The sequence below is a fragment of the Armigeres subalbatus genome, chromosome 3, assembly GCF_024139115.2.
Source record: "Armigeres subalbatus isolate Guangzhou_Male chromosome 3, GZ_Asu_2, whole genome shotgun sequence".
Classification (NCBI taxonomy): Eukaryota; Metazoa; Arthropoda; class Insecta; order Diptera; family Culicidae; genus Armigeres; species Armigeres subalbatus.
In genome coordinates, this window is record NC_085141.1 from 9,248,065 (window position 1) to 9,271,766 (window position 23,702).

A 23,702-nucleotide genomic window follows, 5' to 3' on the forward strand; every position below is an offset into this window, starting at 1 on the left:
AGGTTGCGAAGGCCGACGGAGGTCCTTCGTAGCTTAGTTGGTTAAAGCACCAGTCTAGCGTACTGTAGGGTCATGGGTTCGAATCCCATCGAAGGGAAAGTGATTACCTCTAATACATTTTCCAAATCAATATCTTCCACATAATGTACATATTCACATATGAGTTTTCACAACATTGTAAATTTAATGTCCAGGTCGGGTGGTTTAATCCCCGGAAATAGGCAATTAACTTTGATCGAACCCCACATGAAATTGTTGATAACTTTGGGGTTTGGATCTTCATCAACGCTCGAAATCAAATAGAGTGTTGGTCTCACAGAAAGCTGAAAACCTGATGATCAACGACAAATCCGGTCGGAATACTTAAAGTAAAAATTGACAAAACATCTTGAAACAGCATTCCCGCGAATTCCTGTAGCAGGAATTAAGGATGTGGAACATTGAGGCAACTACCATGAAAATAAAAAAAAAATCCCAAGGACATTCAGAAGAACTCACATGTAAATTCCTAAGATTTTTCCTTTTAGGCTAGGAAAATCTAAATAACTTTCCGAGGAATTTTCATGAAAAATTCTGAGGAATGTCGAGGAGATATTTCGAGCATGTTTATGTTTCATTAAATGTTGTGCTGTTATGGAATCTTTTATTCTATAGGTTCTAGCTATACCTGCCAGTAATTTCAAAGAAATAGATTAGATATTCTGAATGTTCTTTTGAAAATTCCATTATTATTTATTTGATCATGAGAAAACTTCACTTTCCTATTTTTTTTCCTATTTACCAGTAACACAAACTAAAGACGCATTCAACATGCGGTCAAAAGTACCAGGTGGAATGAGAATTTCATCACACAACATTTTGTTTGACAACAGAGCAGCCTGACCCAGAACGACGCACAATGACGTCAATATCGAATGTTGTCCTATTAATAGTCTTTTGTTTTCAATAATTTTTCCGTTTTTAGGACTTTTTAGCAAATGGAAGATATACTGCCGCTAAATGTGGTATAATTTCGAGACGTTAGTCGTCATTTAAAACAGTCGCTGAGAAGAAGCGGGTGGCCGATACGATTGAAGATTGTTTGATCAAATTGACATCACAACACACGACCGGACTTTGCATAAAACCAACTCACGCCGCCACACCGCCGCCGACTTGGCCGACCGGTTCCAGGTTCAACGTCTTTGTCTAAGCGCATATGCGTACGCCAAGATCAAGGTCAACCGGCGTTTTTTTTTTCGTTAGTTTCCTTCTTTCGTTCGAAAACTGGAAGGATGGCACAAACTTGTTTTGATTTTGCTTTTATAAGGAAAAATATAGTGGACTGCCCGAATTCGCGAGTACATCTTCCGTAGAGATCCATCATTATTTCGACGCTTGGTTCAATCTGGTTACCGCCTCTTGGGATTCGGGTTTCGAACCACCTATTAGTAATTTAAATTTTATGGTAATTCAAGACGCCGGTGCTTAGGTTAGTGATTTAACTCAGTGGTCTCCAATGGGTTTAATTGGCTACACGTTTTATTATTTCAGTGAGCATTTTGCTCTTTGGTAAACGCTAAAGACACTAAAGTTCGGACTAGCATGCAACGTCCAATGGAACTAAAAACAAAGATTTACGAATGAGATGCGCTTGAGTGGTTTTCGACCTAAACCGACTACGAAGCAAAAGAAAGTACTACAGTTATTTATAATGAGATGTAATTGTCGCTGTTGCTGAATTCCGAGGACAGCTTCTTAAATTGTGCAATGACACAATCCTTCGGAATTTCTGAAATTTCGGGAACTTTGTCAACATCAATGTTTTGAAATAATTTGCGACATTACGATGAATTCAGACTTATTTCAAATACCGTCATCGAAGGGTGACATGGGTCAGCGCCCTCACCGACAGTCTGAAGGTCGGATAACAAAACCGTTCAAAAAGGTCTTTTATAATTTTTCTTGGCCTCAGATAGATTAAATCTATTCCACAAGTATTCTATGTAGTTGAAACAGTGACCCATTCTTACCCCCATTTGACCCACTGTCCCCCCCGACGGCGGTAGCATACATATATTGTTGTACTACTATAACATTCCGAAAGAATTAGTTTGATACCAAATGAATCCTCATAAAAAAGCCTGTGATTCCCAAATGTATCTTGTATTAGATAAGCAAAAACTGCAAGCATTTCAAAATGATTCTGGGATTCCATAAAATCTAAAAGAAACCTTGTATTTTTTAGAAACATTGAACTTGATCTGATTGAAAGTGATTTTAAAGATTTTGATTAAAGTCCTGAAATGTAGAGTGGGAATCTGCTCACAGACACCGGCGTGATGGGAGAGCCCGTATATCCGAACCTGTTAGATAGCGCCTGAAGCAACCATGGTCGATGCATCAACCCATCAACACCTCCAGTCTTCTGTTAGCCTTGGGAGGAAATGTGTGGAAATGTGCAATTGGCGGGCATAGAAAAGTTTTCAATTAATTTCTATGGAAATGCTAATAGAACACTGAGTTGAAAAGCAGACCAAGTTCCATTTGTAATGTAGAGATATTGAAGGAGAAGAGAAGAAAAAGAACATAAACACCAGCTGGTACCTAATCTACGTCTGCTGAATCACACCCTCGAGCTATTGGACAACAAAAAGTATTGGTGGTGACAGAAATAAATTTACCTTTTAGGACCCACTTACCCCTTCAAACGGGCCAAGTGGGATCTATTCTGGATTGTACCCCGTTTGGCATAATGGTTGTTGGGCATAAGGTCATTTGGCATAATTGTAACTTAAACTGTGTGATTTATTTAGTAAGATTTGTTGAGCCATTCAGTTACGTTTGTTTCCTCCATATGGGCAATACATGATAATTGGAAGCGGGATTGTACGGCGTGACAAATTAAAAATAAAGAAGCTTCCTGTCAAAACGGGAACATTTCAAATGTTGACGCACCTATCATCACGATAGATCAGCCTTATATTAATGTGACATATTGGTGGGATGTTTTGTTTTTCATGTTAGGGCATGCCCATTCCTCCCTTTTATTAGGAAACGGATTCTAATTTATATGATTTAATATTTCAGCTTGCTTTAAATAATATTTTAGCTTGTCTTAAAGGTAGCAAATGCATACATTTAAAGAAGGGGATCATATCATCCCCTTGCATTGAACACTTCCTTTTGCTTAAGCTGAGCAGATGCCTGAATTGAAAAATAAACCATATCGTCCCTTGCCATCCGCCGGGCAAATGCATCCTTTAAAAGAAGGGAAATATCTTCCTTTGCCTTAAACCAAGCAAATGCCTGAACAGAAAGAAGGAGCCATTTTCTTTCTTGCCTTCTGCCGGGCAAATGAATGAACCATATCTTCCGTCTTCTATGTCGTTCGTAATGGTTGTTTTTAAAGGCGGCTTATTGGGCCTGCGCAAACCTCCTGTCTCGTCGGAGGGCCGTCGTGCAAGGGCTGTTTAGCGTCCCACCTAACACTAGGACTTGGGTTTGTGCGCTTTGAGCGGCACATGGTCGCTTTGGCGGAACCTACTTGCGGTTCATGCAGCTTTTTATAGAGGTTTAACAGGGCCCACTGTCAAACCCACCACCAGGGCCCACCATATCCTAGGCAGGCGCCACAACTCGCAGATGGCCTGGGGAGGGATCGTCAAGCCCTTGGACATAGTCCCTGCTGCCCACAACCTGCGTACCATCTATGGTGGGGTGCAGATGGCTGACGGTACGTGGAGGAGGCGAATAAACCACGAGTTGCATCAGCTGTTGGGAGAACCATCCATCGTTCACACCGCGAAAATCGGACGACTGCGGTGGGCCGGGCACGTAGCCAGAATGTAAGACAGTAATCCGGTAAAAATGGTTCTCGACAACGATCCGACGGGAACAAGAAGGCGAGGTGCACAGCGGGCAAGGTGGATCGATCAGGTGGAGGACGATTTGCGGACCCTCCGCAGACTACGTGGTTGGCGAAGTGCAGCCATAGACCGAGCTGAATAGAGAAGACTTTTATGTGCAGCACAGGCCACTCCGGCCTTAGTCTGATAATAAATAAAATATCTTCCGTCTGCTGGGAAGATGCATTCTTCAAAAAGAAGGGATCATATCTTCCCTTGCATTAAACCGAGCAAGTGCTAGAGTTTAAAGAAGGAATAATAATTAATAATAAGGAATCATATTGTTCCTTTGTCTTAAACCGAGCAAAAGCCTGAATTGAATAAAGGAACTAAGTCGTTTTTTACCTTTTGCCGGGCAAATGGATCATCTGAATGAAGGAATCTAATCTTCCCATGCCTCTAACCGAGCAAATGTTTGAATTGAAAGAAGGGACCATTTCTTCTCTTTCCTTCTATCGGGAAGATGCATCCTTTGGAAAAATGGATTATATCTTCCCTTGCCTTAAACCGAGCAAATGCCTTGATTAACAAATGAATTATATACTCTTTTGCTTTCACCGAGAAAATACATCCTTTGAAAGAAGGAATTATATCTTCACTTTCCTTGGACTGAATAATGCATACATTGAAATAGGAACCCTGGTGTTATGCCGGGCAAATGCATTATTTGAAATAAGGAATCGTATCTTCCTTTGTCATATGCCGAGAAAATTCATCCTTTGGAAGCGTATACTTTTTAGACTTATGAACGACAAAGTATGCTTTTTAGGTAACCCAGAGGTAAAAAGATGTTAAGTGGAAAAGGCAGATAGTAAAAAAATCTGAAGTCTACCAGGAACCTTCGGGCAATTTTTAATTTAAAACAAAAAAAAATCAAAGCATCTCTCTTATAATGTTCAAGACACAACAATTATAAATAATTGAGCATATTATGCATAATTTCCGAAACCGGTGATTACACAACTATTATACCAAATGACCATTATGCCAAACGGCCTTTATACCAAACGACTTCATGTCAAATGACCTACCGCCCTTATTCTGTGTTATACTGTCGAACGAAACTAATTTGAGGAATGAAGTTATAATATAAGGGGTCCTTCAAAGATGACGTCCACAATTTGAGGGGGGAGGGGGGTCAAGATTTTGTGACAGTGTGTACATTCGTTATACAAAAAAGCGTGACAGAGGGGTAAGGGAGGGGGGTCTGGAAACCTTATAAAGTAGTGGTCGTCATATTTGAATCACCCCTATTCATATTATTCCTGAGTCGTAGAATTTTCAGATCATGGAGGGAGGTTTGTTACTTGTCGGGCTTCTGGTTTCATTTGTTTAGCTTACATATAACACCCAGATAACACTAAATCAACAATTTCACGTTACAAAACAATGTACAAGGCCGCATCTCTCTATTCTCGAATGCCCCCCACGCTCGCCAAGTAATTATGTAGCGGTATTGCAGACGGAAAATTTTGCTTTTACCGGTAATACCGTTAATGACTCCACACAATATCGAATACCGGTCTTTGTTAAAAATGGCCAATACCGACCACCCTATATGTTATTTATCGAGAGCGTATAGGCAGTCTTGATAAGTTGATAAGTTTTTATTCTCCTGTGGATTCAAACCATGCTTTTCACTTCTCACTTTTTACTTTTCACTTATCTATATATATAAAACTCAATGTTTGTATGTTTGTATGTATGTTCCAGCATAACTTCTGAATCCATTGACCGATTTCCGGTTAGGGATGCTCTTTGGAAAAGAGGGAGGATGTGGGGTAGGGTGGCTCAAAAAACACTTTTTTAAATTTTTTGATGGGCCGCCCTCTTGTTCGGTTCTATTTAATGCCCTGATGCTCTGGACAAAATTTCAGCCAAATCGGTCAACGTTTGGAAGTTTATATGGAAATGTGTATGCAGAAACATCCAAAAACAGTGATTTGCAGTTGGACGACACAATTTACGATCAAGAGCAATGATACTCATTCAGCTCTTGTAGAACTAAATACAGAATGTTATGCTGAAAACCGCGAGAAGATTAGAGTTTATTAGGCAAAGATATTAGCATTTTACTGGAGTGTTGTAGGGGTGAATTTATTTCTTTTCAAAGGTAAAAGAAACGAAATTTGCTCAAACCCCACTTCAGAGAAACACTAATTACTTCGCCGGGCAAACTCTAATCTTCTCGCGGTTTTCTGCATAACATTATGTATTAAATTCTTCAATATCTGAATGAGTATAAAAGTTCTTCATCGTAAGTTGTGCCGTCCAACTGCAATTCACTGTTTTTGGATGTTTCTGCATACATTTTTGCATATAAACTTCCAACGAGTTTAGCACCGCCCAAACGTTTACCGATTTGGCTGAAATTTTGTCCAGACCATCAGGGCATCAAATAGATCCGAATAAGAAGGCGGCCCATCCAAAAAATTGAAAAAAGTTTTTCCCATACTAATTTGAGCCACCCTAATGTGGGGGGTGTGGTATTGCTAAATTATTGATCAACTCAGTGTACCTTTTGAAACCCTTGGCCGATTTCAACCAAATTTGGAACACACATTCTTTATTTTTATGAGACGACGATAGGGCAGTTAGGGATGCTCTTTGGAAAACGGGGAGGATGTGAGGGAAGGGGTATTGCTTAGATATCGATCAACTCAGTGTAACTTCTGAACCCATTGGCCGTTTTCAACCAAATTTGGAGCACATATTCTTCATAGTAAGGAGACGACGATAGTGTTGTTAGGGATGCTTAGGCATTACATTCCCACACTGGGACAGAGTCGCCTCGCAGCTTAGTGTTCATTAAGCACTTCCACAGTTATTAACTGCGAGGTTTCTAAGCCAGGTTACCACTTTTGCATTCGTATATCATGAGGCTAACACGATGATACTTTTATTTTATTATAGGGAAGTCTAGACAATTTATAATCCGAAAATTGCACTGGGAATCGAACCCAGCCACCCTCAGCATGGTCTTGCTTTGTGTATTCTCTGTTTAAGGAAGACTATATCAGACTGGGTAGGAGTGTGATAGCTGAATGGGAGAGAGAGTATATTTATTAAACGAACAGTTTAGTATACCTTTTTACCGCATGGGTCAATTCAAACCAAATTTTTAAACACGTATTCTCTGCCCAAAATCATTATAGAAAGGCTGGGAGAAACTTTTGGAATGCGGGAGGTTATTGGGGTTGGGTATTGTTTAGAAAACGATTTAATTTAAAATCCATCTTATTCAGTTCATTCGAGGTTCTTTGACATTGTACAATGCAACAACAACAAATTTCCCAAATTCCTCAAAAATATGATTCCTACCGATACACATATCCCAGAATATGACATTTCCCTGAAAATATCCCTGAATGAAGCAGGCCATTAACATAACACTATTTGGTCTAAAGTCATTAGTCATTCGACATGAAGGGCATTTGGGATAATTATGAACAGCATCAGAAAAATCTTTCATAGAAAGCATGCATTTGCTGAATATAGACTCTATAAACTATAGAGCAATGATAATTGTTACCCTTTATCGGAATCATGGTTTGTCCAGTGAAAAGCAGTGATTAATGTGTTTCCTCCTGGATGATGGATGTGATTGCTTCTTTAAAAGTAGGCATTTGCCCAGAATAAGGCAATGGTGAGTGTGATCCCTTCTTTAAAAATGGGCGTTTGCCCGGAATAAAGCATCGGTGAATGTTTTCCCTTCTTTGGCAATTGACGTTTGCCCGGAATAAGGCTCAAACCAACGATCCCTTTTTCAAGGGATCTTTCAAACCAACTTCTCAACTTCTCAACAAGGGATCTTTCAAACCAACTTCTCACTTTTCACTTCTCACCTGTTACTTTTAACTTCTCAATTCTCACTTATCAATCATCACTTATATAGCACTAATATTACTTATCACTTTCCACTTATCACTTTCATTGATCACTTAGCTTCTCACTTTTTACTTATCATTTTTCACTTCTCACTTTTCACTTTCACTTCTCATTCGGCACGTGCCCAATCAAATTACACCCAAATCAGCTAAAAATTTAGGAGGACTATTAAAATAGCAAATGCAATCGTCTAATCATAGGGAAGCAAAAAAGTCAAAATTCGGATCACTTTACACAGCATCCTATTTTAAAATGAGATAAAAATCCAACGAGATCAAATCTCCTAAGTATTTCCTAACACTAAGTGAACTATCGCAGAGTAAAACGTCCATCGAAAGATTGAGAAAACTAACAAGAATTGCACAATACAATTGTTTTTTAGAGTCAAATCTTATACCCTATTAAATGCTTTATAAAATTATCGTTCAACTTTTTTGATCTTAGATATAATGAATACCAACCCAACCTCCGTATCATCTCGGTTTATCGTTAAATAAATAGTTTCCGCCCTCGGTCTCGATAATAAAGACAAAAAAAAGTTTCCGCCCTTATAATTCGAGCACAAAAAAAGGTTTATACTGCTGAAGATTTGGGCGAAAGATTGGTAGATGGCCACATACACATCACTACGATCCGCCACCGATTCAGACCAAGAAATTTTAACCGCTTCGCTCGGGATAAGAGCTGATAGCTGCCTATCGTCCCATCGATTTTGAGCGAGTAGGTGTGTGACACACGCGGAAGCAGCCTTGGCACACATTCTGCCATCATGACTTGTTGTGATAGCGATAAACCGGATTCTGGCGAAAAACTATCAATATTTGTTTGCACAATTGGAAGACAAATAGATATGTGTGGAGATAGGTTGAGGTTTTGCGGAAGTTCGTCGAAATTAATATAAATAACAAAATTTGAAAATTTACATTTCTTGGGAGATATGATGATTGATAAAGTTTTGTGTATATTTTGAATTGGGCTATTTGTGGCAATAAACATAGCACGCTCCTGAACGAGTCAAAATAACCGATGATGCGATTAAATTTTATTTTTATTATGTAAAGCGTGCTTATTTTGGATTTGTTTTGTACTTCGAACTCGGTATAATAACTGCCAAAACGTTAGGTTGCTTATCAACAAAACATGTTTATCTCATTAGAGCATTTTGCATAGCAGTCAACTGTCCACATTTTGGCAGATTTTTGGAAGTTACGATTAGATTTGATGTCCAGTCATCGTATCGTTTTGAAGCCGTTACGTACATACGTTTCTGGTTAAAACAAAATTTGCATACAGCTCTCGATTAATAGAAAAAAAATCTGTAATAATTAAAGGCTGAGACCAGAGAAAAACATCTTGCAAAAACAAATAAGCATGGGATTCAGCTTACATCGATTTTATTAAAATTTATTAAATTACTTCCTCTAGCGCTTGTTTTAGCTCATTAGGCAAGCAGCGTCGAACAAGTTTGGCTTGTATGTGTTGTAAAGTTCCCTAGACTCGTGAGCTTAACGATGAATGACGAGTGTTTTTTTATTACTAAGAGCCTGGGGCTATAACCTTCGGGATGAGCTGGATTGTATACAAGAATTGACGTCAGATCAGTTATTCGTTCTTAGAACAAGCCCCTTGTTATGTTAAAAGAATGATGAAGAATGTCCAAACGTATGAAGAATCTTCATTTAAATATTTTTTTATATATTTTCTATAAGTGGTCATTCTGTGATGAAATCTGAATTCTAAAATATATGTTAAACAATAAAACTATGACGTTTCAGAATAGAAACAAAAAACGAATGATAGAAATGAACATAAACAATGAAACATGAACAATGGTAAAGAAACACAAAAAATCTATTAATTTTTTAAGTATGTACTTTTATTGTTGGGGTAAATAAAGCTCTTTTTGGGTACAAATAAATATGAAGTATCAGGCGTGAAAATTTAATATGCTTATTATTACTCCAACTATATGGGCTGGCCATGACCGCTCTGCTTCCCCTGCTAATAAAACCCAACAGGGGCACATAGATAATAAAACACGTGCTACGACACGACGGTATCACAACCTTCATCTATCAAAAGTTAAGGTCGTGTCAACTAACAGCAATACGCAAAACTGCGCATAGTAGACTGATAGAAGCATAATTGAAATTCATGACGCGTACTGGTCAGTTCCATTTTTACAATCTTTGTGTGCACCGCGCATCCAGCCCAAGTAAGTTGCTACTGTTTCCAATGTTTCGTATAATCGCTACCCTGCAGGCGTCACGTCGCGGTTCTACGGCTGGGTTGGGTTGCCCCTGAAATGAGTCGTCGCTCGTCGGCCGCGTCCGTGCAGTGCAAAAGTAAACAAACAATCGCAAAGCGAACTACGACTGTGAGCCCCAAACAAACGTAAAAGGCTTCGCTTCGATCGGGGACCAGCAGCTTCGACGGGAAAGGAAAAGACTTGACACCGCGTGCCCATGGACGCGACAGCAATAACAGATGACGCATGGCGATGTAATACAATGCATTGCTTTATATGAGTAAAAGTACTTAATATGTAATATCTAAACAACACTGATGAGATATTATGCCGGGTTGATGGATGCATAAAATTTTCGTCAAACAAAAGCACGTAGGTTTTGCGGTTTTCGACCGATGGCGTTGTCGGACGTTAACAATATGGGCACCAGAAGAAGACGTCGCCCATTGAGATACGTTAGGTACAAGTCATGCTTGCACTTAGGCATAGACGGTTATTATCTTATATTGGAGGTTATTATATGGAATGATCTAACCAGGTTATTAGCTTGGCGGTAGAATCACATAAATATGCTGATTGCCACATAACGTTGAAATGGTTGGACGTGCCACATAGTTTTTTTTTGCGGAGTTTTGCCTTGCTTTCGCTATAATAGCATAATTAGTCAAACGTTTCCACAACGGAGAGCCCTTGTAGTGATCATTAAATTCTTGACAGTAGTGATATAAGAAGTGATCATTGAGGTTAATGTACGGCGAAATGAGAAAAGGCACTAATTTAGACGTTTGTTTGTTTCGAAAGACTCCAATAAGTCATAAACAATTACAATCATACTAAGTATGCAATGTTTGATGATGGTCGTCGTGAAATAAACTCTTGTACTACGTTTAGTAGCAAATTGTATATATAACATGTCGCATTTGGATATGCTACAACTAAATCGACACGAGTTTGTTGGGAATGTGTTAGGAAACGCATGAGGATCAATAATCCCATTCATGACCATCTTTATCGTAAAAACCTATTCTATCTATCAGTGTTATATTGAACTTTTTCTATATAACTACTTTTATGTTCAATCGAAATTAATCACCTAGGGTAACGGTATCAATAGTGGAGGTATTAGTAGATCCACAGAAAAAAATATTTTTTAAAAATTGATAGTTATGGGAAATTTACAACTTTAATATCTTAGCTAATAAAACTAAACTAATAAATTTGCTAATAAAAATGAGATTGATGTCATTTAACATCAACAACTACCAAATATTGCTTGGACCACTAATGGGTACCTACCCGAGCAAAGTCTGAAAACATAATGAGAGCATATAGAAAACATATTTTGATATTGATATCAAATTGAAATCATGATTTGTTTTCAAATATGAAAAAATCATTGTTTTAATTAGTTTTTCAAGCGAAACCTTAGGAAAAGTTGTATTTGACAGGATAATTAAAGCACGGGACATCAACTGAAACTATCATAAAGTGTATAATTATGATTAATCTCATTGAAACCCCAATACCTCCACTATTGGTGCTAATCTACTAAGGGTACGGTCACCCTATTTTCCGGGTATTGACATTCGAAAAATATATGGAGGTAAGTACTTTCTCTCGGTGGGCTTTGAACTCACGACCCTCAGTACGTTAGACTGGTACTTCGCCAAATTGGAAAACTTTAATAATGAATATTTACTATAAACTTTACTAAATATAAGAGCCATTATCACAAACTTTGTAAGTTCAATATTAAAGTAAGATGTCACATTTCTTTTATGCTTCTTCTTCTTCTTATTGGCAATACATCCCCACACTGGGACAGAGCCGCCTCGCAGCTTAGTGTTCATTAAGCACTTCCAGTTTCTAAGCCAGGTTACCATTTTTGCATTCGTATATCATGAGGCTAACACGATGATACTTTTATGCCCAGGGAAGTTGGGACAATTTCCAATCCAAAAATTGTCTAGACCGGCACCGGGAATCGAACCCAGCCACCCTCAGCATAGTCTTGCTTTGTAGCCGCGCGTCTTACCGCACGGCGAAGGAGGGCCCCTATTTCTTTTATTAGCATAGAACTTTCTGTTGGTTTTGCTTTCATTGACAACCATACATTTGGAGTTGAATTCTGCTAATATATTGGTGCCATTTTCTGTTTGTTTATAATTATCACTCACTGGAGAATCTGACGCTCAACTCAGCTCAAATTTGGGCCAGTTATGTAGGTCAGGCTCAAGATAAACATTTAATTTGTGGCCTTTTTATTAATTTTGAATCATGCATGCAGATAGGCAGAACAAATTTTTAATAGTTGGAAAACAAATTCTAAATAGGCAAAAAGGTAGTTTGATGTGTATAACATTTTAAATCTCGTACTCCAAAGCGCCTTTGACCAAGGGAAACACGTCGATCTAGTTTCCCTGGATATTTCGAAGGCGTTTAACCGCACTTGGACCCCACTAGTGCTCAAGCAGCTGGTGGACTGGGGTTTCACTGGTAACATCCTAGCTTTTGTGCACAACTGCCTCACCCGCCGGTCCTTCCGGGTCTTTATCGGCAATTCCACCTACAGAACCTTCCCAGAGGACACTGGGGTCACGCAGGGGCCTGTTCTGGCCAGTGATGGGAAATGTCAAAAAAATGTCATGGCATTGCTATTACTAATTTCGTAATAACTTTTTCCAAAAGTCATTTACAGTTCGGACTTTTTGATTAACATGTAGTACTTAAAGGGTGCTAGAACTTTGTCGAACAGATCATTATTCTAAATACAAAGTGTGAGCCATGAGAGCGAGATTAAAAAAATGTCACGGAATGTCATGATATTAATGTCATCTGACACTAATTCGGCTCTCACGCCGCCAATATCATATTTATAGAAATTACCTATTAGAAAAAGTTTTCGGGTCATTTGAGGGCTACATGTTTATATGGAAAACATAATTGTAAATGACTTGTGAGAAAAGTTATTAGCAAGTTAGTCCCATGACATCGATATGACATTTCCCGTCACTGGTTCTGGCAGTGACCCTGTTTCTGGTTGCCATGGCTGAGATCTTCAATGCCCTCCCCAAGAATATCTACATCTTCGTCTAGGCGGACGACATCCTGCTTGTGGAAGTCGGAGACAATCCGGCGCGTACGCGTATCCTAACCGAAGCAGCGGTTAGTGGAGCTTATCGGTGTGCCTCGTCGGTTGGCTTCACCATGTCAATCGGAAAAAAGCGTCCGCGGACATGTGTGCAATGGACGGTACGTCTCTCTGACCCTAGTCTCAAGATGACCGAGCAGTCGATTCCGAACCGGAAACGCGTCAAGGTCCTCGGAGACCGAGGACTGAACTTCGTCCTTTATTTACAAGCGGTCAAAGTCGGATGCAAATCAAGGATCAACCTTATAAAAATAGTTCCCCTTGAAAAAGACACAATCCCCGTGTCGAAACGTCGGGTAAATAAAAAAAACTCGTTGTAATAAGTGCAAGACTGAGTAGCCGTTCAATAAATGAAACTTATAAAAACATTATCAATACCGCATAGGACATGATGCACAAAGCGTCAATTTCCCCTCTGTGGGTAGGGTCCACTGGCATGGGGCGAGGAGCTGGCACTCCTCCACAGCCAACATAAACAGCTCCATTGCGAGACGCTTTAAAAGAGGGGACAACACGGAAGTTCTTCGAAGATCAATCGAAGTTGCTAAACACTGAGTCTAGGGACCATGAACATCGATATACTGGTTCCCTTTCGAGATAAGGGGTCGCCTTAGGCGTTACCGGGAGCAACGTAACGGTCTCGGACAGCCTTCCTGCACAATGCAGCGTCTTCTCGGCGGAAACCGCAGCTCTGTTGCTTGCCGCTACCACCCCCTCCGACAAACCAGTCCTAGTTCTGATTGATTCCGCTAGTGCCATCGCTGTGCTACAAAGTGACTACCCGAAACATCCATGGATCCAGGCCATCGTCGCTGGTGAACAACAATCGATAGCCTTCGACTGGATTCCCGGGCACTGCGGGGTGCCAGGCAACGTCACTACGGACATTCTGGCTAGATCCGACCACCAAGGCCGGTGTTTCACTTGGCTGACGTTAAAGCCTGGATCAAAAAGATCGTCAGCCAGGATTGGGAAAACCAATGGGCTGCTTCCAGAACCACGCAATTGCGGAAGGCCAAGGGATCTACGGCACCTCGGAACGACATGTCCTGTCTCAAGGATCAGCAAGTAATCTCCCGCCTCCACACCCGATTCTCACATAATTTCGGCGGAAGACCCTTTAGTTTGTGACAAACTCAGTGGAACAAAATTTGACATTCCTCGGTCCAGCTACGGAATACCGACAAACATAAGAGTAGGGCATCTCTTATGTTTGTCGGTATTCCGTAGCTGGAGCTGTAGATTCCCCTCAACCTATCTGTCCTCATCTCCTTCCTCAAAGATGGAGGACTGTACCACCAGATCTAGAACTAGAACCAGCTTGACTTTCCGGGAACACCAACCCGGAAATAAGTCCCACCCATGGAGGTGTGCGAGCCTTCCTGGTCTTCCCAGGACTGTAAGTCCCCACGGTCCCCACAGTCGTCATGGCTGCGTTTCCTCCCCAACTTCGCTGACATCCTCATCCTGATACTCATCTTGATACCAACCGACCAAGTCCGGTTTAGCAGGAATACGAAAGCGGTTGCTCTCAGAGTGAGCCACGCTTGCTCCGAAGTTTTTTGTTTTTTTTTTTAATGCGATCTGAATTCGGCATCGTTTAACTGACGTTCTGATCAGTTTATTGCGGAAATCCTCTGCATCGAATATTTTTTTTGCAAAAGTCCTTCGCTCTGAAAAGTTTTCCCTTCTTCGGTCAGTTGTATGGATCGATATTATGCGTTAAGGTTGGGTTTCCAGCGATTCCCGAGCAGGAGCAACGACCTCGATAACAGAAATTGGTATGATTTAGCCTTGCATAAGAGGTAAAATACCAAAAAATAATACCAAAAACTTATATGCAGAATACTTGAGGCATACCATGCTTAGGTATTTCAATACCAAACGAATAATAATTGGTTATGCATTTGGTATTAAAAATCAATTTAATAATTGAGTTTGTTATGGCTAAAGTATTGTGCATATTAGTTTTTGGTATTACAGTCCCATCCCGATTTTGGCAACACCCGTTTTTGTCTACCCCCGATTTTGGCAACACCCGTTTTTGGCAACATTTTCTTCCCGATTTTGGCAACAACCTCGAAAATATTTATTTTAATACTTTTTAGAGTTAAAACCTTCTTATTAATATGTAGCAGGATAAACAAAACCAAAAGGGAATGTTATTAAGGTTTATATGCGTATTATGGGCTCTGTACCAATAGTGGGCACTTTCACTGAAATAATGAACCACCACTCGTATCACCGCTCATTGCAAACAATTTATATTGAAACTTTTCTGCTCTTTTTATTCACGTTTTCCATGTCCTTATTCACACTGCCTAATCTAACCAGCCCACCGTAGAATGTCGTATTTTTTGGTATTCTCACTGCTTTTGTCGTCGACAAGCTGACTCACACCGTTGTACATAGTACAACACCTATTAAGCGAAGCCTGCAACCGATGCTGCATGAGTTATCCAGGAGCAACCAAGCCCCAGTAGGTTTAATTGCTAGTGATTAGCACATTCGATTTTCTAAATGCGCTATATAGCCATCAAGTCGTTTTGTTCATTATGCGCCTCTTTACTGATACCAGCCGAGAAACTGTCATTTTATCATTTTATCCGTCTTTCTGCTGCATCCCCGTGTAGATAATAAGCAACAATTTTTTTTCAAAGAGTCTTTGACGCAAATTTGTCTAGCGATTAATATTAGAACACTGTTGGTTTTTTCAAGTTTCATGATGTGTCAACTGCATAACGAGCCTTTTGAATCCAGCATGAAGCCTGTTGAGTGAAGCTTAGAAGCCTATTGAGTGAAGCGAATCACTTGGTAACACAACAATGAGCGTTGATACGGTGCGCTGATAGTAGAAGCCATTCAAGCATTCTAAAAATGAAGACCTCTATGAGTCTGGAACTCTAGCACACTGAATGGGAGGCGTTGATACTTTTTCTCGACTATCTTATCACCTTGAAAGAAGAGCGAATAATGCAGAACGCATGAAATGGTTTGATTGTTCTAGAGCAAGCGGAAAACGAATGCAAAAATTGTTTATCACAGCAATGATCGCTCCTACTCGTTGTTTGGCATCCATCTGAGCGAGGCAGTTCACTCATTGGCTATGGATGCTACGATTGGAATAGATCAATGCTCACAATGCTCACTCACACTTCCAATGCCTGCTCTCGAGTGTTCTATTTGTGATGGCGAAGTATCGGAAGTGGAGTACCTCCTGTGAAGTTCCCATGAGATCGCTGGTGTAATTCTAGCTGCTTCGATAGGCGAGTGATGCGTCACATGTGGTTTTATTATTATTTATTCAGCCTAAAGCCGGAGTGGCCTCTTCGGTATATAACAGTCGTCTCCTTCGACTGCTGTATGTTACCAGTCACGCAGTCTACGGAGGGTTCGTAAATCGTCTTCCACCTGATCGATTCACCTTGATCGCTCCACACCTCGCCTTCTTGTGCATGTCGGATCGTTGTAGAGAACCATTTTTACTCCAAGTGCGCGTTGGTCCTCCACAAGAATTGTCCAGATCTCGTGTCCAATCATTGCCACCTGAAATATTCCTGGGTTGAGTACCGACTAGTGCAAAGGGATTTGGTTTTAGTGAGTCGAGTGTAGTTAACCCAAACTCAGACTACATTGGATACGCTTGACTAATGTGCAGAATGCAGATTTTCGCTACCATTAAAACAATGGAATGTCTCATGCCTTGTGTTCATTTTTCCGTAATGTCAGCGAAAATTGTGCACACCAACCACAAAAAAGTTGGCTCCAGCAAAGCCCATTATATAAGTATTTGAAATTTGTAGTGAATTATGATAAAAAAATAGTAGTTTGTGCAACAAGTTGCAAAAAGATGATTTTTTCAGCACGAGTTGTATGTTTATCCAACGAGGCTTGCCGAAAAAATCATCTTTTTGCAACGAGTTGCACACGCTATTTTTTGCAATGACGAAAAATGGACTTTAATTGGATAAATCTGTTCCAAAATTGTAGTTTAATTTTCTCCACATGATCATTCTTGCCAATAAATTATGTTGCTGCGGAGAAGTATCAGATTCCATGTTACCGTGCCACATTGCAAAGTTCAATGAGCCGTGAAGCGATAGATGTACTTGCCATTGGAAATTTTGGATGTCATGACAGCCAAACTATTTAATTTATTACGGGGCGCATAGAATACACTATTTGAGCACTTACCCAAGCTAATTTAGCAAAATGTAGTCATGTAACGACTGTTCTGGTGTTGGTTTTTCATTATAGCACCCAAATGAGTGTTATAATGAATATTATGCAACTCATTTGAGTTGCATAATGTTCATTAAAGCATCCATTTCGTTGGTATGGAAAAGTAGGCCGTTTTATCACTCAAAGACGAACTGTAAACCAGATATTATGATCAGGAATTGCAAAAAAGCATTTTTGGTGGACTAAAATTTATATGAGATGTCAAATTGAAGGCAGCACTTCAATGGCCTACAATAGAAACGTTATTTTTATCACAATTTTTTGTAAGGACGTGGCCGACGCTATTGTTTATTTCAAATATTATTTATTATTGAATTTGTATCATGAAATTGGCTAATTAGTTACTATATCGTTTGATTACCATTCTTGAGTTTGTTTCAATTTTGTTTGAACTACAATCTCCGAGTTATGAATAATATCGCAAAATAGTCAATTATAATGCACGTGCATCACTTAAATACACTCTACATACTTTGTAGTACATATTCTAAGTATTTAGCTTCAAACACGCAAACAAAAAAAAATTGAAATTTTGTACGAAATTTTTTTCCCGTTTTTGGCAACATCCTTATTTTAGCAACATTAAAATCCGGTCGTGTTGCCAAAATCGGGAAGGGACTGTATTCCTTTGGTATTTTACCTCTTATGCAGGGCTAGTTCATAACAGAGTATGGTATCAATAACGGAATTAAGTATTATTGAGCCAATTTCTCCTGCTCGGGTTGAACTCCGGAGAACAGCGGGACTCAACAATTGGATTCTTGGACATCCGTACAGCCACAGTTGGCCATCTGGCCAAAGTTCATCGATGGAGACTCCCACCGCGGAAGGCCGTGATTGATGTCCGTTTTTGTCGACCAGCTTAATTTTATGAACCAACCAAATTTTTAACGTTAGTGTATAGTTATAATTTTCATTGTTAATTATTATGTATTGTACTATCTGCTTGCGGAAGGTCCCTAGGTTGAACCTGAGGGTCGCTGCTTTCAGCGCCCACCCTTGCCAGTTGCTCTCTTAGCGCTGGCAATATCATGACAAGTGAAGAACTGAAGTAATTTCAAAATTCACAGAAATAAAGAAAAAAAGAATAACCAAATAAAAACTACTTTATTTTAACTAAAGTGAACTCTCCCTTACTCGATATTGAAAGGACTATTGACTATTGAGATAGGGTACACATTTATATTCAGCCGAATTCCGTTTGGCCGAATAATTTAAATTTGTTTCCTCATCAAGTGAAGTGAGAAGTGAGATATTAGAAGTGAATAGCGAGAACTGAGAGATGATAAATGAGATGTGACAGTTGCGAAGTGAGAAGTAGGATGTGGGTAGTGAAATAAACAGGGGAAAACAGTGAGAGATGATAATTGGGTAGTCGAAACGAGATGTTGAGTAGTGAGAAGTTGACAGAAGTGAGATATATTGGACAGAAATAAAAAGAAAGACATTTAAAAGAAAGGAAAAAAGAAGGGAATAGAAAGAATTTCGTTTCTTACTTCTCGTTCATCGGTTCGCACTACTCTTTTTACTACTCCCTTCTCACTCTACATTTCTCACTCGCCTCCCTCTTTCCACTATTCAATTTTCATTTCTCACTTCTCATTTTTCATTTTTCACTTATAACTTCTTATATCTCACTTCTGACTTCTCAGCACTTATTACCTTTCACTTATCACTTTTCATTTCTCACTACAAATTTTTCACTTCCCACTACTCACTTTTACCTTTCATTTCTCAGTTCACGCATCTCACTTATCTCTTCATAATTTTCATTTCTTTTTCACTTTTCACTTCTCACTTATACCTTCTTATATCTAACTTCTGACTTCTCATTTCTCACTTATCATTTTTCTCATCTAACTTCTAACTTTTCACTTCTCACTACTCACTTCGTACTTCAATTTTCCCACTTCTCATTTGCCACTACTCACTTCTCACTTCTTACTTCGCACTACTTATTTGGCACTTCTCACTTCTAACTTTTCACTTCTCACTTCTGACTTCTTATTTCTTATTTTTCACTTTTCATTTATCACTTCTCGCTTATCACTTTTCACTTCTAACTTCTTACTATATCGTGCATGTAGCTGTTTCAGACAACATCGAGTTAGCGAGGTAGAAATGCATTGGAAAATTACTTCGACTTAGAGAATATCGAGTGAGGGAGATACCAAATGGAGGGAACGCAGTATGCTAGATTCAAGGACCTTGAATTTCATCGAGTAATGGAAAATATCGAGTTACAGAACATGGAGTTAGGGAGAGTTCACTGTAACATGTTTTTGTTGTATTTAACATGTTTCTGTTACTTTAACATGATTAAAGTTGCATGTTACATTAGAGTGATTCAAATTTTGACTTTTTCGCTCCCCTGTGCTTAAACGATTGTTTTTGCTATTTTAAGTCCTCCCAAATTTTTAGCTTATTTGGATGTAATTTGATTGTGCACGTGCCATTTGAAGGTTATATGAAAATTACACACTTAATTTTTTTCCCGGGATCTCAGCAAAACGCAAAACACTCAACGGCTGCAGGTGTTCATTAACAGATGCCTGCGGTATATAATTCGGGCCTGGTGGCCTCACAACTGGATCTCAAACAATGAGCTCCATCGTCGTTGTCACCAGAGGCCGATAGCAACAGAAATTCGGGATCGGAAGTGGGGCTGGGTCGGCCACACTCTACGTAGGGGCGGAAACGAAATCTGTAAACAAGCATTAGACTGGAACCCAGCGGGACATCGCAGCAGAGGCAGACCCAGAGGCTCATGGCGGCGAAGCCTCAATAAAGAAATAAAAGAAGTCGACCGAAATCTAACCTGGCAACAGGTTAAAGCGATAGCCGGGCAACGCTCAGGATGGAGATCTTTCAAGTCGGCCCTTTGCACCACCGGAGGTGTACAGGATCCGTAAGTAAGTAAGTAAGATCTCAGCAAAATGTTGAACTTTTCCCGAGATTCGCACAGCCGTGCCCCAGCAAACATGTTTTTTGCCGAGATTTCTATCAAAATTGCTGAAAATCAGCAAATATTTTGCCGAAAATCAGCTAACAAACGTCATTTTTGCTGAAATATCAGTTTTTTGTTTTGCTGGCGCACGGCTGTGTGGATTTTTGCCGAGCTGCAGACATAAAAACTGAGTGTGTACTATGAGAATTGCCACTTATGTACAGGATCGTTTCGTGAAGCAGCCCAGAAGCTAATTGAATATATTTAACGCATCGCTATCATAGAATAGATCCTAAGCTGAAAGGCAGTTGTTGTTGCGAAGCAATCTGACTTTTGTTTGCAAAATTATAAAGAAAACAGAAGTGCTCATTATTGATATTGATGTTATTCTTTTACATGTTAAATTGAATTTCCCACAATTCAGTATTTCCCTAATAACTTTTGTTGTCAGCATCAAATCGTTTAGCAACAACGACGATATTTTCCCTTGTTAAATTCCCTATGTTGCTAACGTATTCATACATTTTTAGAGCTTAATGGGCAATGATGGAGAGCGGTTTTTCACAAAAGTTACTGTTTTCATAGTAATTTTCATATAAGCTTCAAACTGCTTGTGCTCAGTCAAATTACATCCAAATTAGCTAAAAATTTAGGACGATTATTAAAATAGCAAATGCCATCGTTTAAGCATAGGGGAGCAAAAAAGTCAAAATTTGAATCACTCTAATGTTACATGTTTTATGTTGCATTAACATGGGCATAAAACATGTTACATGCATCATGTTTCTTGCAACATAAGGCATGTTACATGCAGCTCTAACATGTTACGTGCAGCATAAAACATTATTTTATTTATGCAACATAAAACATGTTGTTCACGTCATAAAAATTATCGTTCTTTCAAAATGAATTTAATATTCTTATTAAAGAGATTCGCAAAAGAATTTTATATTCAAGACATCCTAGACCGGACCGAGAATCGAACTCGCCAGCTCCGGATTGGCAATCCTACGCTATTGCTCGCAAGGCTACTGGAGATCCCCAATCCTTCGTCCATACACCTACATTTTTGTGATCCATGTCGTTCTGCCTAAAGACACTATAAACAATGTCGCAATCATAATCATACGCGAAAAGTCGAATGGGAAACATTTTCAAATCCTATGTGTTATGATAATCTCTATTGTGTAAATCCTGCAAGTTGAAGTCCAACAGATATGTTGAAAAGTAAAATTGGGTTGATTTTTTAGAATTTCCAGAGCCAGTCTTGCGCGTAATTCCTTCCTGATAAATCGTCTTCTTTTCTACTGACAACACATTCCATAACTTTATCAGCTTAGTATTCGTAAGGGACTCCCAAAGTAATTATCTACGATTTTCAAGTCTATCCCCCGCGCATTATTTATCCGCTCGTCAATGTCCCCAAACCTGAAACATGCACATGCCTTTGCTCATAGCTTGCTCAGCTTTATGCATTTTGTGTTGTCTCAACTGCAAAACAAGTTTCGCCAGTAATTAGCCACAGCGGACGGCTCAAGTTCCATGCGCATAGAAAAATTGCCAATCATTTTGCACGCGGCATTTAGAAGCGTAGGTGCAATAACGTGCCAGCAGCAATGTCAACAACGAGCCTCCAGTAAGCTGACACTGCGCCGTCGTATGCCGGTTGAACTTCTTGGCCATGGAATCCGTGTGTCGTCGACGTCGTGTCGTGCAGGCAACGTATTGCGTTATGTTTGGTCCGATCCATCCATCCCAGTTGGGATCGAGTGGATGACATTGACCCAATTTGGAATGAAACGCGATTCATTGCGAACCACTTGCCCGGCATTGGCACCCAGACCCAGACGCGATGCAGTTGGTAATACACCAAGCAGCTACCGCAGTCTGCTTAACTGACCAGTTCATTAATCATGCTGATTACGTGAGGATGGTGTAGCTGTGGGCACCGTGGGCAGACTGATGTACTTGGGCTGGAGGATTGTGGTCGTCCTTAACGGGTCAGATTCGATATGCATGACTGACGTACTTGACTGATGATTTTTTACGCTCATATGTACAAAGCTTCTGCTTTCCTCTGATAATGGACGAACAGATTGATGATATGCGTGGCGATTTTTTTTAGAAACTGGTCAAATTCATGTCATTTGCGAAACAAGTTTTTATTTTGCGCAAGTACCGCTGTTTCATCATTATAGGTTAAAGTGTTGAGTTATGAGGATCAAAATGTCAATGTTTGATGAGAGGTATTGCGGTCTAGGATCTTTTTCGGTGGGAAAGCTCCTTACCGTACTGGGTACAATTCATCATTATATCTGCCGCACATGAAACAAACGCAACAGCAATGGCGCAGTAATTCAATTAGTAACTGTGGGAATGCTTATTACACTTGAAAACATGCCAATTTTCCGCAGAGCTATGAGAAGAATAATATCAATTTCCACGTATTTTGTTCACTTTATTATTCATTGGAATTTTACATTTTTCTTCTCATGGAAACTCTTGGAATTTCGTGAAGATTTAAATGACTTTGATTTTTCTAATAGTTTTCCAATAATATATCTTTCACAAACAATAAAAACTTTTATGGGGATTCTTTCATTACCATACAGTTTTGAACCAAAGGGTCTCAGATTTTTATGAAACTTTTTCCGCAAGCAGGTAGCTTCTGTAAGTGTATGTGTAAGAAGTATCCGGTGGTAGGAGGTTTCCAGCGTTGGGAACCTTTGCCTAAAAAGCTTGTATGTACATTTTATTTTGCAAGCCAGACAAACATTTCCAGTTCCTTTTTTCACTTCCTCGCCATGCTTAGTTGCTACTAAGCTGTTATTACTTTTCATTTTTCAATCTCCATCGACCCAAAGCGAACAACTCGAAACAGATAAATGTGAATCGCTCATATCAGCACCGGTTGATTACCTTGTTCAAGAATCGTTCTCGTCCATACAACAGCTGCTGTTCGTTCACGCGAAACATATGCTCAAGGTTACATTTTGTACCATGTGGAACAGTGTGAAACCATTTCGCGAGCCCCGGTTGTAGAACGAGTTATAAAATATTCTTTTTCCTTCTAGGGAAACGGCTGGCTGTAGGCAATTCCTTAATAGAAGGTACCACCGGACGAAGCGTGTACAAAAAACCTTCGCCAAACCAATAAAATGGTGCCGAAATTTCGTAAACGTTGCGAATTGCAGCCACCCACGATGGAGCGGCGTACTGTTCGACGAGTCAAGTTCGTTTGATGACGTTTAGATATGGTCTGCGTATTTGTGTCGGCTAATTATAAATTCCACGTACGCGCACATCGCGGTGAATCCAACTAGCAGTTGCAGTGGCACC

General features: G+C 39.7%; 1 protein-coding gene across 2 annotated transcripts in view; it reads right to left on the reverse strand.

Annotated features, from left to right (window-relative positions):
- The window catches only part of LOC134225412 (ATP-dependent Clp protease ATP-binding subunit clpX-like, mitochondrial), a 119,414-nt gene that overhangs the window by 38,357 nt on the left and 57,355 nt on the right, over window positions 1-23,702 (reverse strand). The gene's annotated exons all lie outside the window — the stretch shown is intronic.